Genomic DNA, 16,134 nt, shown 5'->3' on the forward strand with positions numbered 1-16,134 from the left:
GGAAAAGGCAGGACTGTTTATTTTAGCAGCCCAGGAGATATTTCCTCACTAATGTGCATGACTTGGTGATCTATTTTCCTGGTGGTTTTTTGCACTTTGCAAATGAAAAAAAGTGTCAAGTTTGAAGTCAGGAGTGTAACTGCAGCAGGTACGATCTCCCGTTTGCCTTAGGTTCATGGGTGCACCAGAATGAGTGGGAATAGAGGCAGGATTTACAGGTGGAATATTGGAGGACAAGTTGATCATCTTCCCTCAACAGGTGTAAGGGATGTGTTGGAATTTCCCCCTGACAAAACAGAAATGTCCACGTCCACCTTCCTGAGGACACTGTCCCCTGTGTGGATTCCCTTCCTCTCACGTTGGCTTTAGCAGTCTGGATACTTGTCAAATCCCCAGCATGCAGCTGCTGCATCTCGCACTCCATTATTATTGCTGATGTTAATCTCTGACCGCTGAACACGGGTCAGAACCAGGAGATAATTGCAGCTCCGATCGCCAGGCATGGTCCTTTGTGAGTAGTTAATGAGTGTTCAGGAAAATAAAGCAGAAAGAAGAAAAGGGGGATTGTGGTTTGCATACAGTGAGATAGAGAGTGAATAGGAGATGGAAGGAGGGGACAATTCACTGATGGGGGAAAACGAAAAAATTGGAAAAAAGAAATCATTTTCACTAAAGCCATTACTGCCTTGTTCTTGTTTCATCCAAGTGGATGCAGCTAACTCTGGTAAGAAGGGGACTAAGCAAGCAGTGACACCCTGGGTCTGTTTGCAATGCTTTTGGTCTGGATGCCATGAACGCAGATGTGGGGGTCATCATCTCCCTGGCCAGTCAGGGGGTTACACCCACAAGACAAATGTCCTTGTGCTTTTTGCTCTGAGTTATTTCCTCTCCTTTACTCTGCATCACACAGCCTGTATGAATGAAGGTGCCCTCTAGAGATTTGCTATCTACTCCTAAAATTGACTTTAGCGCTCTCTTAGCTTGAGTGGCAGTGACCTGTATCTCTGTATCTGAATTACCAAACTTTATTCCCAGCTCTATCTTTATATCACATACAGTGGGACCGGTTTCAGCATCTGAAAGAAAAAGGTGACTTTTATCAAATCTTTGCCAGGTCCTTACTCCAAACAAAAGATAGCTGCTTCTAGTGATCCATGTGACATGACTCCTTGTGAAGGTCCCAGAGAGCATTTGTGTTCTCTGTTCTCTGTTATGGAGGAGATGGCTCTACCTGCTCCTATGACATCTGCCACAGGGTATAAATGATGTAATATGGTGACACAACAGCTTGGTGATCTGGGCATGTCTGGTTTTCTGGAAACCAGAAACCACCTCAAAGGACGGGAAGGAAAACTGCTTCCTGCAAATGAATTGGAGTCACTGGGGATGGAGCTTGAGGGGGAAATAAATGATTGCGGTATGTGTTTGTGTCCATATGAGTCCCCTCTCCCTAACGACCATGTTAATGTGCTCATAAAAAGATATGGCGCAGGGGGGACGTGACTGTTCAGGCTGATTAGCATTTTATGGCAGAACTAAGCTCCATGACAAATGGCTAGCTGGGTGGGCTGTTTTTACAACCCAGAAAACTCTACTTTAAGATGCTGAAAATATGAGTTCCTTTTCCCTATTCTGAGTGCTATTACAATAATAATAATAATAATAATAATAATAATAATAATAATATGAGTTATTATTGACCTCTGAGGGGTCCTGCAACTCCCATGAAAACACAAGATGGTAAGGGAGTTTTGGGGTAACTGAGGTGAGTCTTAAATAGAAGTGCTCTGTACTGGTACAGCAGGAGAGGACACTGGGCTGACCGACATGCCTACAACCAGCTGCAAAGCATAGGGGACATTCTGGAGCCTCTTGGACCTACTAACCAGAAAACTAGAGACTGAGTCCTAATGTCTTGGCCATAACCAGTCTCCCTGTACAATGTGCTGTTCACTTTCAGTGAAGTATTAACTCTGCTTTGCTTTCAGTCCAAACTCGTGTACTGTGGTTCCGTATTGCTTTGCAGTCTGGAGGCATGTGTGGTTTTCTGTTGTGTTGAATGACCTACATCCCCTTTGTTTGGAAAGAGATGAGTGTTTCCTCAGGGTGAGATACACCATGGATACATTTCCAGGTGTGGAACAGTCTGTGGGGTCTTGCTACAGTCCCAAAAGCTGCTGGGCCAGATTTATGTCCAACAATAATGGCTGAGAGATGCGGTATAAATTGATAAAATGGGATAGCAGGAAAAAAAAAAAAAAAAGAGGTTTTGAATCTGGCTGTGAATATGCCCTAGAGAGCACCAGCGTTTCCAACACTGGGACTATCATAGATGTCCACCTGGAATCTGTTCCTTGGAGCTGTGGAGCAGGTTCCAACAGCAGGGCTTTGTGAGGCAAGGAGCAGCTCCTTCTGTGAGGCAGAGAGCAGAGGGACTATGCAACAGCAAGCATTTATCCCATGTGCTCTGTGTTGTCTCCAGTGATGGAAGGGCTCCATCTGGTTAGAAGTCTCAGTATATAACTGCTTATCATATAATGTCACTCGGAAGTCAATTTTTTCTGAGGGGGGGAAGTGACAGGTATTGAATAGCCTAATGTCAAGAGAATAACAGGTTTTACGCCAAGAGATTTAGAAATGTGAGAGAAGTGGTTTTCAGGGCAGATCAATTCTGCGAGTGAATGTGGCACATTGCACTGGAGAAGGGATGCAAGCCCAGCTCTAGTGACGACTCTCAAAGGAAAGTGTAGCAGAACAGGCAAAAGAGAGCCATACATCCTGCATATACATGTGTGTATGTGTACACATGCATACATTAGTAACAAAGACCTCAATTCAGCACTCTGCTGTTATTCAGCTATGTGCATAAGCATGTGTCTCTTTATGCATACACTGAAGACTGTTACGACAGGACTTCCTGGAAAAGCTGGAAATAGCTTTCTGGGCACTAGGAATAATTTTAAGTGCATACTCAAGTGCGTACTGAACGAAGGACAGGAGCTGTGTGAGATACTTGCAAGGAAACCTGAAAGTACATAAGACTCCCTGCATTTATCTTGCTGCTGACTCCACCCTGGTGCTTGGCAAACCATTAAGAAAAAAATGCAATTGCAGAAATTTGTAAATTTCTCCTCCAGTGTACAAAATGGGCTCATTTGGCGTGCGGTTTCCTTCTCTTCCTTCAGACCTTCCTTCAGACCTTCCCTCTGTTCTGTCTGGGAACATAAAGGATGTTAGGTATTACTGATACAAGGAAGTGACTTCCTAACTCACTTAACTTAAGGACCAATAGAAAGAGCTTGCAATCAAGAGAATTTAGTTGAAAAACCCAACAAGTAGGTTTTCACACTGAAAACAATCATCAGCTCACCCGATAGATAAGCAGGAAGATACCAAGTGTGGCCAATTGGGACAAAGCACAACAGCTCACAAACGGAGTATTTGGGGTCACTCCACTGTCAAAATATATGATAAAATATGGGTATTTCTCATGTAAGTTCTGACAACATAGATGTAAGCAATTTGCCATTTGCACAGCGATATTCCACAGGCTGGGACAGAGGGGAGAAAAAGACTAAACTTTACTGAGTAAAATGTTTGTTATTAATATTTTGCTCCATTTGCCTTAGATTGTCAAAAAGTGGTACTCAAGACCACTTATGACATCTTTTCAAACTCACATATGTTGCAGGCAGAATAAAACCAAAAGGATTGAAAATAGAAATGTTTTTCCAAGATTCACATGTGAGCCACAAACGCCATGCTGAGGTGCCAAGATGAAATCCCCACTGTAGTTCTCGATATGGTGCTTTTACTTTCTCCTTTTATCAACCAGCAGTGAAATAGTTACTGCCTGGAAAACATGGGAGCCCTTGAAAGGGGCGGAGGGTTCACCTCTCTGAGCTGTAGTTCTGAGGTGTATTTCTGCTATGTGTTTCAGATGAGAAGCTTAAAATCTCACTCATGTGTTTCTCCCTCATTCAGATTGTGACAGCTCCACGGCCCTGTAGTTATGGTTCCCTGAACCTCTGAAACAATTGCCCAGAGGGCACCCACAAATGTTCTTGCATACTGTAATGCACACCAAAGCCTTGGTAAAGCTGAATCCAGCCTTCAGTCCCTGCCTCGCAAATGACTGGTGTTCCATCATCTTTGTTGATGGGCTGTCTGAGGGTGTTAGTAAACACACGGGAGCCCAGACTGAAGTTCACGACAGCAGGAGATGTCCTTGCATGGGCATGTTTGCCATTAGCTACCAGGCCTGCTCCTGATTGAAAATTCTAGCATTGCAGAGCAGCACACACAAAATGAGCCAGCAGCCTGCCTGGGCTGAATATGGTGGCTGAAAACTGGGTACATTTGGTGGGAAAAAGGGAATCTGTGATGACAGGAAATAATAGCAGCTATTTCTGATATGGGATTGTTATGTCCTTGTCACAGAGGTGCTTTTGATGAGAGCAGGATGCGTGGTAGGAAGTTTTGGCTTGTCATACCTACAGCCTTGTTCATCTCTTGTGAATGAGTGTTTGTAGTGCTACCCGTGCATCAATGGCTTGCTTCTGAGGAGGGGATGACTTTTTAGTTCTATAGAAGAAGCAACGAAGGATGTGCCTGAAAAAGCAGTCCCATAGAGAAGCCACAACAGCAACATCATCCTTGGCAGAGATATCATGAAAGTTGGTGGCTGTGGTTTGGATATTTCCTTCCAGGCAAAATGCAGCTGTCCTTCCTGGAGGTGAAGAAAAGGCTACTGCTTAAGGCATGAGGCAAATGTGATGAAGGCCAACAGGTTTCTGGGGTAATAGCAGCAAAAGCAGGGATAAAATGAAGGGAGGGAAACAGTTGTGAATGTGGCACTGACGGCAAGCAGGTAGATGGGATGTGTTGGACACAGAACTAACTGGAGAAGCAAACCTGAAAATAATGAGGGAGAAAACTGCTGTTCATTATGGTTTCTGCTACATGCAGGAAAATAAGGCTTGACACTGGCATTCTTTACAAATAATCAGGATTATGCCAGTGGGCTGACCTGATTCAACTCCAGGGCTGGAGTTCTCCATCTATGAATACTGCTTAATTGCTCAATGCGAAGGAACAGTAGCACTGAGGCCACTGCTGAGGTCTCAGTCTCAATTCCATCATCTTGATCTCTGTTCTCCTGACAGAGACTCATGGGATTGAAACAGCTGTGCTTGAGTTTTCTATATGAACCATATTCTGCTCTTTGCACGCTTTTAGAAGACCGTGCTTGATACCCAAAATGGCAAACATGATAGAAGGGGGGCCCTACGAACTACCTTTTCCTTCTCTCTGTCAAGCTGCTTCTCTTTTCTTTTATCCCTGGAAAAATCTTGCTCTCTCCTTCCTTACTGGCATGAGCTACACCATGCTGTAACTTCCTGAGTCTGGACTGTTCCAGGGCACCGTGCAGAGGGACTTGGAGAATAAAATTTGTGGCTTAAAGCAGTGTACCGCAGGATTCTCATATGGAGAGAGAAACATGTGCTTGAGGGATTTCCCTGTGCTTCTCTGAGGCCTTCATGAGTTCTTCCTGGGTGCCATGAAGGTGTCTGGTAAAAGCAAGTCCAAATTTTTCTAGTTAAGAAGGACTTCTTTGATACTGTGGATTAGTCAAGGAAATAAATTCTTTAGTGCTGATGAGACTAATCTTCCCATCACTTGTGCCTTCCCTGCCAGTACTCAGTTTAGCACTGAACCAGGAGGTACTTAGTGCCCATGTAAACCAGAACACTTATTTAGACCTATTTATACAGGTGGGACATGAAGGACTTGTGTCTGTGAATTGCCCTAAGAGCACAAGTTCTGTAGAGGCACAACCATGAAGCTAGTCAAGGACCGTCTGGAGAGGGACAAAATGTTTAGTGCTACATTGAGCAATGTGGGAAATAACACACTTGGGGTTGGTACAGGGCTCCAATGCAAGTAGTGAAATGAGATCCCTGGTCCAAGTGGAATTTGTACAGTCCTTATTTCATCTCTGTAGCCCCTTGTCTGTTCCTGGTGGCTGACAAGCCCCAGTGGAGCCACACAGGATGTGCACCTCGTATCTAAACTACTGCATATGGAAAGTTTGGGTTAGAAATAGTGCTCAAAGATTGGCCTTTTTGACAAGGAATCACTTGCCATGCAAACTCTTGAAAGCGTGGCTAGGAAACTAAAGCTGGGGAGGATGCCCAAGTATTGCAACATCCCAATTTGGGTTCAGATCTGAGCTCATTCCTCCCTCTTTCCAGCGCACAGCACTGCATTCATGTAGCAGGATTCGTATGCTGCACATGAGGCTGGAGCAATGCAGCAGAAACCAGAAGTAAAAGGTTTATTACTGAGCAACCAATTGAAGAGCTGGTATCTTAAATGCACTAACTCCAGCCTGGCCTGAACTAGCTTCTTTACTAACTTAAATGATTGCATCCCTCTAGCCTTTGATGCTAGAAAGAAAGAGACTGTCTCTTTAAATAGAGGAGAAAATGATAGGGGTGAGGTGATCTGATTAGTCTGTAGGATGAACGGAAATTAGTTATTTTCATCCTTAATCACCCACGGGATGGGCCAATTATCGAGCTGTTAGAGACCTATTAGATGGTTGGGAACTCACCCTTCCTCACCTCCCTCCCATAACCCGGCATGAAATTATTGAAGTCACTCAATTTCACTCTCATTGAAACCCATGAAGGGAGATCTCACAGCTGAGCATGGGGTGGCTGCAGAGGCCTTTTTCTAATTACTAGCAGTGCTCTAGCTTCCAGAAATTGGTTTATTGATTTCACCCAAACTGCTTCCCTGAAAATGCAACCTTCAGGTTTGCAGGAACAATTCTATCTGTTTGTCTGTCAGCCTATCTGCTTGTCTGTCTATCCTCTCATTTGACTAATCTGGGAGAGACAAACAAACTTTTAACAGCTGCCTGTTTAATCAATGCAGCTTGTTTATCTGCTCTTGAACAAACTTTAATTTTACATGTGTATTTGCTAACGTATTCAATGCTGCTTATGATCAAATTGCAACCTGTGGATTCCCCACTAATTGAATTTCCTAAGTGTATTTGTTATTTGGTATTGCAGTGGTGAAAGATGATTGGCCAGATCCATTTGCAAAGCATTGGCCTCCTCCTTCCCTGCCTCTGACTGGGTAAGTGTAATTAACAAAATGAAGAAGATACACATAAGTCATTGTGCTTTGGAAGAGGGAATGAATAATCTGGGGAGTGAGGAGTGAAATTAAGGTTTATTTTTCTTTCTTGGGAATTGGATTTAAACTTAAGGTTCCACTACTAGGAAAAAAAAATTACATACTGGGGTAAGAGTTGAAATATTTTTTCCCATTGCACTCTCAGAAAGTAATCATCAGAGCTGATTGTATAGTATTGATAGCAAAGCTGTGGCTCTGGCATTGCATGGCTTGCCCAGCCACACGTGTTTCACAACATTTAGCAGAACCTTGTGCAGCCCTAGCTGCAGAGGATATAGTAGTGTGCTCTTATCTGTTCTGCCTGACTGCATTTGTGCCAGGTCCCCGTCTGGGGGGTTGTAAGCTCTGCTCCTACTTGGAGCTCCATGTTGTTATTCAGGTGTGAGGACTGTGAGTTTTGAAAGGCACCAAAAGTGTCTAACAGGATGCTTGAAATTGCCTTTGCACTGGTTTCAGCAGAAGTTAGAATCCTGCGTGCTGTCTGCTAAATAGTTCTGAAAATCTCAGTATATGTCTAGCTACATCTTTTGGCCTTTCGGATGCAGGCCCACAATCCTCAGGTGCCCACATTGTTTTGCATAACACCATTTTCAAATGCATTTGTTGAACATGACTTGGCAGCTTTCGCCTCTGGCTGTCACTTGCCATAACCACTGTCAGAAAAAAATTCTGAATTGCTGAGGTAGTAGTTCAGTGCAGTTGTGTAAATTTATCTGCCTCTTCTGACTAAAGATGTTCTAGGTTATCTGAGACACCTGTGTGGATTACCCAAGCACCGTAGGACATCTGTGTCCTTCTAGAGTAGTGGCTTGAGGTCATGTGGATATTGTCCCATGGCTCTAGATGACTGTGTTTAAGCCAGTCAATTGAGCCCCTCTAGACTCTGTAGGGAAGGACAGCATGGGAATTCCTTCCCCATGTAGCTTCTGTACCTTTCAGCACTGTGGCAGGCAATCTGGAGGCCTCTCCTGCAAGCCTCCCTCTTCATTGCAGGAGTGTGTCACTGTCGCTCCGAAAACTGGCAGCAGCATGTCCCGGGAGACAGAAAAGTAGCTAGAAAGATGAAGGGATTAAGCCAAGAGGAAGCTTCTGATTCTTTTTAGAAATAAGAAGATTAGTCCCAGCCTGATTCAGAGTGCATGTCCTTTTCTGGATCCAGCGGAATAGTAGAAGATGTTGTGTACCCTTTATAGCCAGCAACTCCACGCAAATGTTAGTGTGAGCGGTTCGCCAAAGCAATGCCCATCAAAATGATCCCACTCAGCTCTAATCTGCTTTGTTTCAACTGCCGTGGGTTAGGTGACAATCACATGAGGAATTTCACTGGTATGGCTGGGAAGGTGGCGACTTCCCCTGTGCATTCAGTAACAGGCAGCTCTGTAGACCCTGCAGACAGTAGCATCTTCAAGTAACCCCTGTAGACATCTGGTCTGTCTTATACCTTCAGTCACCAGATGATAGCTCAGTGAGTCACAGACCCTCTACTCATACTGTGCAAAGGCTGTAGCCTCTGTCTTTTGTAGACTTTGGGATAAATGCTTATATTGTATGCAATGAAAATGAAATCAAGAGGAGTATGTGGGGTTTGTTATTTTTTAGTTGAAGAGGCAAAAAAAAACCACTGGGAAAATTCTGCAAAATATTTGTGCAACACATCTGCTTAGACTAATACACAGTGTTAGAGGTACTGCTGAGGGCAGATTTGATACAGGAATCTGGGTAATTCTGCACCCCATACCTGAGAGCATGGTTCTGCTTTTACTGCAACTATTCTTTGAGATTTGGGATATTTAGAGAAGAGAAGTTAGTTTAACTTTTAGCAGCCTTTGGGCAGGTTTTGATCGCAATCATACCGATGCCCTCCAAAGGACTGTGGACTGCCTTCAGGCCTGTGTAACTGAGATGAGAATTAACCTCTGTCTGGCTTTAGCTGCACCCTGTCTGTGCAAGGGAGAAGAGGAGATCACTCTTGACTACTTCCACCATCTTAGCTTAGTCTTTCATTAATTTACAGTTTCTATTCATTTGCAAAACATATTCTGCTCCGGATTTGCAATACTCTGCATGGACAGATACAGAACCATCAGAGCAGGTGTTTACGGACACAACAGGGAAAGCCAAGCTTGTTTAAACCAGTCTTCTGTTGCTGAGTGTGTTTTCTAGCTGTTTCACAAAGCTCTAGCTTTTCTTCAGTCATCTATATATTGGGGTGGATAATGTACTGTGGATAATACCTCGGGCAAACAACCATAGGGCCTACTGTAATGATCTGCCACCATCTGTAGAAAGCATTTAGGTGCTATGGTTTTGGGTAGCCTGTAAGCACCTGATAAATACTGTTACTGTGTGTTGGAAGTGTTTTGATTGAACTGGATGTTGCTGTTACAGTCAGTTCCTGAGCTGTTAATTATCTTTCTTCTTGTGGCATAGTGCTGGTCCATACTTGGCAGGAGCTTCCTATCCCTCCTTATTTCTGTTCTCTGGGCAGGGTCCTGGGAGTCCCCATCTCCATGCTTACTTCAATTCCTCCCATCTGATCCCTTTTGGACCAGACCCACAGGCATGAAAGTTTGGTCCCTTCTAGCTCCCTGCTTCTAGTTTTAGCCTCCACCTCCCTCGGTCTCCTTGTTTAAAAGTGCCCTAATTGAAGGGCAGCATATCCTTGACCCAGACTAAACAGATGGCATCTCTCTATGTAACATTCAGGCATGAATTTCCCACACAGGCTGAAGAAGAGGTCTCAGACAGGTCTGTTCCCCCTCATTAGCTTTGCCTGACATTGCGCTCCAAGTCATGGGGCACAGGAATGGTTGTGTGGCTGTGCCCCTATCCATTTCACGCCTGGATGTGGCCCAGGCAACACCCGTGGCTGGCTTTGTCTGTCCTTGTATACAGAACCCTTGAGGCTGGGCCTTCTAAGATCCACAATTTAATCACAGAGAGCTGACATGATGCTGAAAATGATTTGTCGTGTCCATGCTGGCAGTTAAGTCATTGCCAGCAATTGCATCCAAACACAATAAATTGCTAGAGTGTGGACTGCTCATGGGAAAGTATCATGGCTGTCATTTCAGCACAGGCACGGACCGCGTAGCTTTTTACCCCAACCAGGGTATCTATCTAATGGGCTTCAACTCCTGTATGATCAAATTCTCCTCGAGTATCATTTCATTGGGTTATACCTTGCAAAAATTTTGCCTCCTGCTACTTATGAGAAAACAGCCTTAAATGGAAGAGTCTTACAGGGGGAAAAAGGTGGAATTGTGACTCAGAGTGTAAAAAGCAGATGATGGGTGTCTTTCAAAACAATTCAGTATTACAGGAATGAAGAGCTGGAACAAAGGAGACTCCCTTCCTGCTTCCCTGCCCCAGAAAGGATGAGAAGGAAATGTTCATAACCCAGAGCTTGTATTTGTTTAAGAGTAGTCTGGGATTTACCTGGCTTATTACAGCTTTTAATGCACAGCAGCTGTATCAGCAGCAAGGACATGAAAAATATTAGATCCAAGCAAATAGAATGTGTCAATCCAAAATGGTAACAACTGTGAACCTTATCTATTTATTTTTTTTAGACCTAGCAGGGGAAAATCTATATATTTTTGGCAAACTCTTGCCCTGCTCCCCAGTAAAACATAGCGTTGGACAGTACCTGTCACAGTAGCTTTGACAAACAGAAATCTGGGTATATGCTCATTTCTGTGTAATGGGGGCACTTTGACACTGCTTTCAAACTCATTTTATTCTGTGATCCTGGACATCCAGACCTTGCTCCAAAGTCCGCTACAGATGATCTTGCAATTTATGTCCATGAGATATGGATTGGGCTTCTATGTGATCAGGTATTTATACTCTACTACACTGGGGATTTTACTCGAGAAAGCATCAGAACTGTTCCTTCTAGAATAATTAACAGAAAAATGTTCTCCATGAAGAAAGCTGATCTCTGATTTTCACGGCCAATGATGTTCTCTGAAGTAAGTTGAAGACAGATAGATGCTTGGCCAAACATCACTGAGATTTTTCAAGTGTGCATGATTTCAGGTTAATTTAATGTTGTAGAGGGGCCAAATAGAGGATTGTGAAGACTGATGGACTCATACTACCACCTGCTAAGTTTCATATGAGCAAACTTTCCTTTATCCAGACCTAGCCCTATAGGTCCTAAAGACCAATAGGCCTTTTCACGGAATCACAGAATCATGGAATTTTCAGAGTTGGAAGGGACCTCTAGACATCATCTAGTCCAACTCCCCTGCTAAAGCAGGATTTCCTATCGCACATTACTCAGGACTGTATCAAGGCGGGTGTCTGAAAATCTCCAGAGAAGGGGACTCCACCACCTCCCTGGGCAGCCTGTTCCAGTGCTCTGTCACCTTAACCGTAAAGAAGTTTCGCCTCATATTTAAATGGAACTTCCTATGTTCCAGCTTGTGCCCATTGCCCCTCATCCTGTCACTGGAAACCACTGAAAAGAGTCCAGCTCCATCATCCTTCAACCCACCCTTTAGGTACTTGTAAACATAGATAAGGTCTCCCCTCAGCCTTCTCTTCTCCAGGCTAAAGAGCCCCAGCGCTTTGAGCCTTTCCTCATAAGGGAGATGCTCCAATCCCTTAATCATCTTAGTTGCCCTATGTTGGACTCTCTCCAGTAGTTCCCTGTCTCTTTTGAACTGGGGAGCCCAGAACTGGACACAATATTCCAGTTGTGGCCTCACCAGTGCAGAGTAGAGGGGGAGAATGACCTCCCTCGACTTACTGGCCACACTCTTCCCTATGCAGCCCAGGATCCCATTGGCCCTCTTGGCAACAAGGGCACATTGCTGGCTCATGGAAAGTTTGCTGTCCACCAGGATTCCCAGATCCTTCTCCTCAGTAGTGCTTTCCAGAAGATCCATCCCTAACCTATATTGTTGCCTGGGGTTCTTCCTCCCTAGGTGCGGGACCCTACATTTGCCCTTGTCGAACCTCGTTAGGTTCTTCTCTGCCCAGCTCTCCAGCCTGTTCAGGTCACGCTGGATGGCGGTGCAGCCCTCTGGAGTGTCGGCCAGCCCTCCCAGTTTGGTATCATCGTTTGGTATCATTTTTCCTCCCTGCCTTGGTTTTTGGGCTAAGGAAGGCCTTCTGTCCTTTCAACTCTTTTTCAGTTCTACAAAACATATATGACAGTGTAACAGCATTGATTTCAATAGGGTTGCTCATACCTGGCACTTGGATTTGGTGAGAGGTGGTGTAGGTCTCCTGAGCAGAGCAGATCAAATGTCAGCAGACTTGGGCTGGATCCCTGATTTCATCACTGATCTGCAACATGATCTTTGGCAAGGCCTGTGTTGTGTGTGTGATTTACTTCCTATATCTGTAGCTAATGGTCCTTACTCATGGCCAAATAGCCTTTGAAGTGTTGTCCGCTGTCAGCGTACTAAATCTTATTTATTAAGCACCAAGAGGTACCCAACCCCATGGAGGTGTTTTATTAGCTGTGGATGAATTGCTTCACCTGTTGTATCCATCCCTGTGGTTCCTGAGTGCTCCCCAGTGCCCAAGCACTCTGCTTCCACTTTGGTGTCCAGAAAGAAGCAGCCATCCCATCCCCGTTATGTCCCATCCCTGGGGAGAGCAGCCCTCCGCTGCCGTAGAGGGTCTTTCAGACGGGTGTTCCACCCTGTGGCTTCCCTGTCCCAAGGGACAATCACTTCTGTCTTTCCCCAAACACTTCAGCAGTTTTTAATATTCTCGCCATCTCTCAGCTTTTTTTTACTTTTATAGAGCTTCCTTTTCTTAACACAGCATTAAAAGCAGAAATAAAAAAAAAGAAATGAAAAATGTGTCAGGGCAGAAAGAAGTCAGCGAGAGTTGCCTACCCCAACATGGATGTCCTGTCCCCTCCCTGTGCACTGATAAATTGATTTCTCGGCAGCTAGACTCTCTGGGTGATCTATCAAGACCTGCCCAGTGACCTACATCCTGTGATATGCTTCTCTCTCCTCCATCTACCCCTGTCCCTCTGATCAATGGGAGAGGAAAGAAGGGAATGATGTGGTTGGATCTACTGAAGACCCAGGCACGTGAGGTCCTCTCCTTCTCAAGCTGTGGGGAACTCAGCTTGGAAAAGGTGACTGAAGAGCAGGGACAGAAAAAGCAGTCTAGGTCAAGCATCTTGTAGCCAAGACAAACCTACTCTGAGGTCATAGGTCATCACAGAGAGGAAGACCTCAGTATAACCGGCTAAGATGGGACTTTGCTGGCCCTGTTCAGCAGCCCGATTTCCTTTTTTTAAAGAGTGGCCTAACTGGACACAGACAATCTAGTGCCTCCTGCTTGTTTCTTAATCAGTGTACAGTACTTCAGCTTGTTACTGTAATTTGAGTTCTCTCTGTCATCCCTTCTTCTTCGCCTTCCCAGGGAAAAGCCTTAACCTACCTACATTTTCACCTTCCTGGGAAGTCCTCCCAACTCAAAACTCAAGCTTAACAACCCTTTTAAGCTCCTTTTTAAGCTTCCTTGCCTAATCCTCCCAGCCAGATGTTCCTTTTAAAAACCTCACACATGTAGATGCCATCTTTTCCCATGGAGAGCCAAGCTCCTTCCAATTCCTTCTGCCACCTGTTCATAGAGAATTTATTTATCTTACAAAAGCCACATTTCTGATGCTGGAAGCCTGGGGTCCCAATCTCTACTGTCCATAGACTTTGCAGTTTACCTATTAGCTTTCTAAAAGGATATTGTTCCTGTTGTTCCTTTCTAACACAATATTGTTCTGGCAAAGTAATGATGTGTCCCTCCTTCAATCTAGGAAATGGGCCTACAAGGTAGAACCACATGTTTAGAACATTGCAATTTCCACGGGGAACTTATATCCCTAGCTTTATGTGGATATCAATAGAAGGAAGGCTGTTAATTTTTCCTTATAGGTATGATCAGGGTTGGGTGTGCATGAGAGGCAGGGGAAGGGACTAAACAAAGGTTTACAAAAATAATTAGCTTTTCTGCCCTCTCTTGCCAGGGATGTCAGCCCTCTCTATCACAACTCAGCCATGTAAATAGTTGATTTCTCACCACAATGACAGAGGTGGAAGCAAACAGCAGGCTGGGGACAGGAGAGTGTAGATGGGGGCAGAGCAGGGCAGCAATATGGTTTTACAGCTGGTGCAAGTTTCTCTCCCACCTGCAGCCCATCTGCTTTGGGAGATTCCTGCCCTCTTTCCTTTCTTCCAGCTTCCCCTTTTTGCACTTCTGCTTCTGTCCATCTCTACTGCATTTTCAACTGGCAGAGCAGCTGCAATATACATAACCAAGGGAGAAGAAATCTCCAGTGCAGTAGTGGGACCTTTTAAAATGCTAATAGAAAGCTTTTAGCTGGTTACCACCTAACAGCCCTAATTAGCAAGGCTCACCCTTGATGTAGCAAAGCTGGGACTGCTGCATCTCGCCCTGCACGCCAATGTAGTGGAGGTTATTTTCAGTCTTGGGCTTGCTGCCTTGCACTGTGCCCTGTCAGGTGGGTGAGCTCCCCAGACTGCCAGAGGCCATGGAGAAGAGTAAGTTGCTGCTCTGTGCCTTTTCCAGCTCAGGCTCCTCTCCTGCTGAGATGGAGCGTACAATTTGCTCAGCAGATGAAGATTCAGCATAGGGCTTTTTGAAGAGTCTCTGTGCAATTAGTATGGCAAATTGGAGCCTCCCAGGAGGATACACAGCATCACGCTCACCAGCAACAAGATCGCAGCTCCTTGGTGCAGAAGGAACATCATTTAATATATTAAATATTTAATTAATGAACTGAAGCTTTAATGAGGTGGTGATGAAGATGCCAAACAAGATACTGGGAGAGGAATACCCCACCCCAGAGATAATAAACAGTTAGCTACTATTCTCCCAGTAGTATTTTTTTTCACTGGCAACGCTGCTGCCTGGGGAAGCTCTCAGTAGCTTTAGGTCTCATTCTGCTCAGTTGAAGGGAATTGCACAGGTGGGATGCATCCCAGATGTGGGATAGAAAGCTCCTTTATTGCCTCTTTTATTGAGCTGGAATAGATGAAGAAGCTTTGGCTGGGGACAACAAGAGTGCTATAGCCTCTCTATTGCATGTGGCAGCATACGCATTGCTAACATAAATAGAGATGGCATGAAAAATCATGCAGGTAGGGATGCCATTGCTAGATCTGTGGGAGATCCAGGTTTCTCAGAAAAGGTGAGGCAGGGGGCAGGTGCTAGGTTGAAAAAGGGTCACATTTTTTCCTTGCATTGGATCTACCCAGTGTCACTAATGCTAAGTTTGGTACAAGTACCAAAATGCTACTGGTCTGGGCTGCCAGGCATCTCCTCAGAGGTGTTGAGAGTGGGCCTCTCGTGTTTGGGGTTATTCAATGTGAGAGTGTTCATTTCTCCTCCTTTAGATTGGGTGCTGCTAAGATTGTACACGAGCACTGGCCTTGGGGTGGGGCAGGCTCTCCTACCTGGAGGGATGAGGGGCTAGAGTCTTCTTCAGGCAGGAGGCGCTCAAAGAAGAGGCCGTAGGGAATTCTAGTGACATGACAGAAGGATGTGAGAGCCAAGACAATTCTCACTGTTTCCTCTCTGTGCAGGAATTGCTTTAGCTGATCAGCCCTTGTTATGGGAACCTTGGGATTTGGAAAGGAATAATAAAAGATTAATCGAGAAACTCCTGAATGAATTCAATAAAAATGACATATGGAGCGTGCACCGTGATGTTTTTATGATTAGGCTGGCAGATAATTGGAATGAGCAGATTCTGCCCCATGCTTGGTCAGGTCTGGTGTCTCAGAGATCCTTCTGGTTTCAGTGTTTCCTCACAAAGAAAAAAATAGAGAGGAAAAGGGAAAGAATGAAAAAGGAAGAAGTAGACCAAATGCTTCTCTGCTTACTTCAGGAGAAAGCTCTGAGAAAGCTGCTGTTTAAAATGCATTTAAG

Source organism: Numenius arquata, chromosome 1 (genome assembly GCF_964106895.1).
Source record: "Numenius arquata chromosome 1, bNumArq3.hap1.1, whole genome shotgun sequence".
NCBI classification, from domain to species: Eukaryota; Metazoa; Chordata; class Aves; order Charadriiformes; family Scolopacidae; genus Numenius; species Numenius arquata.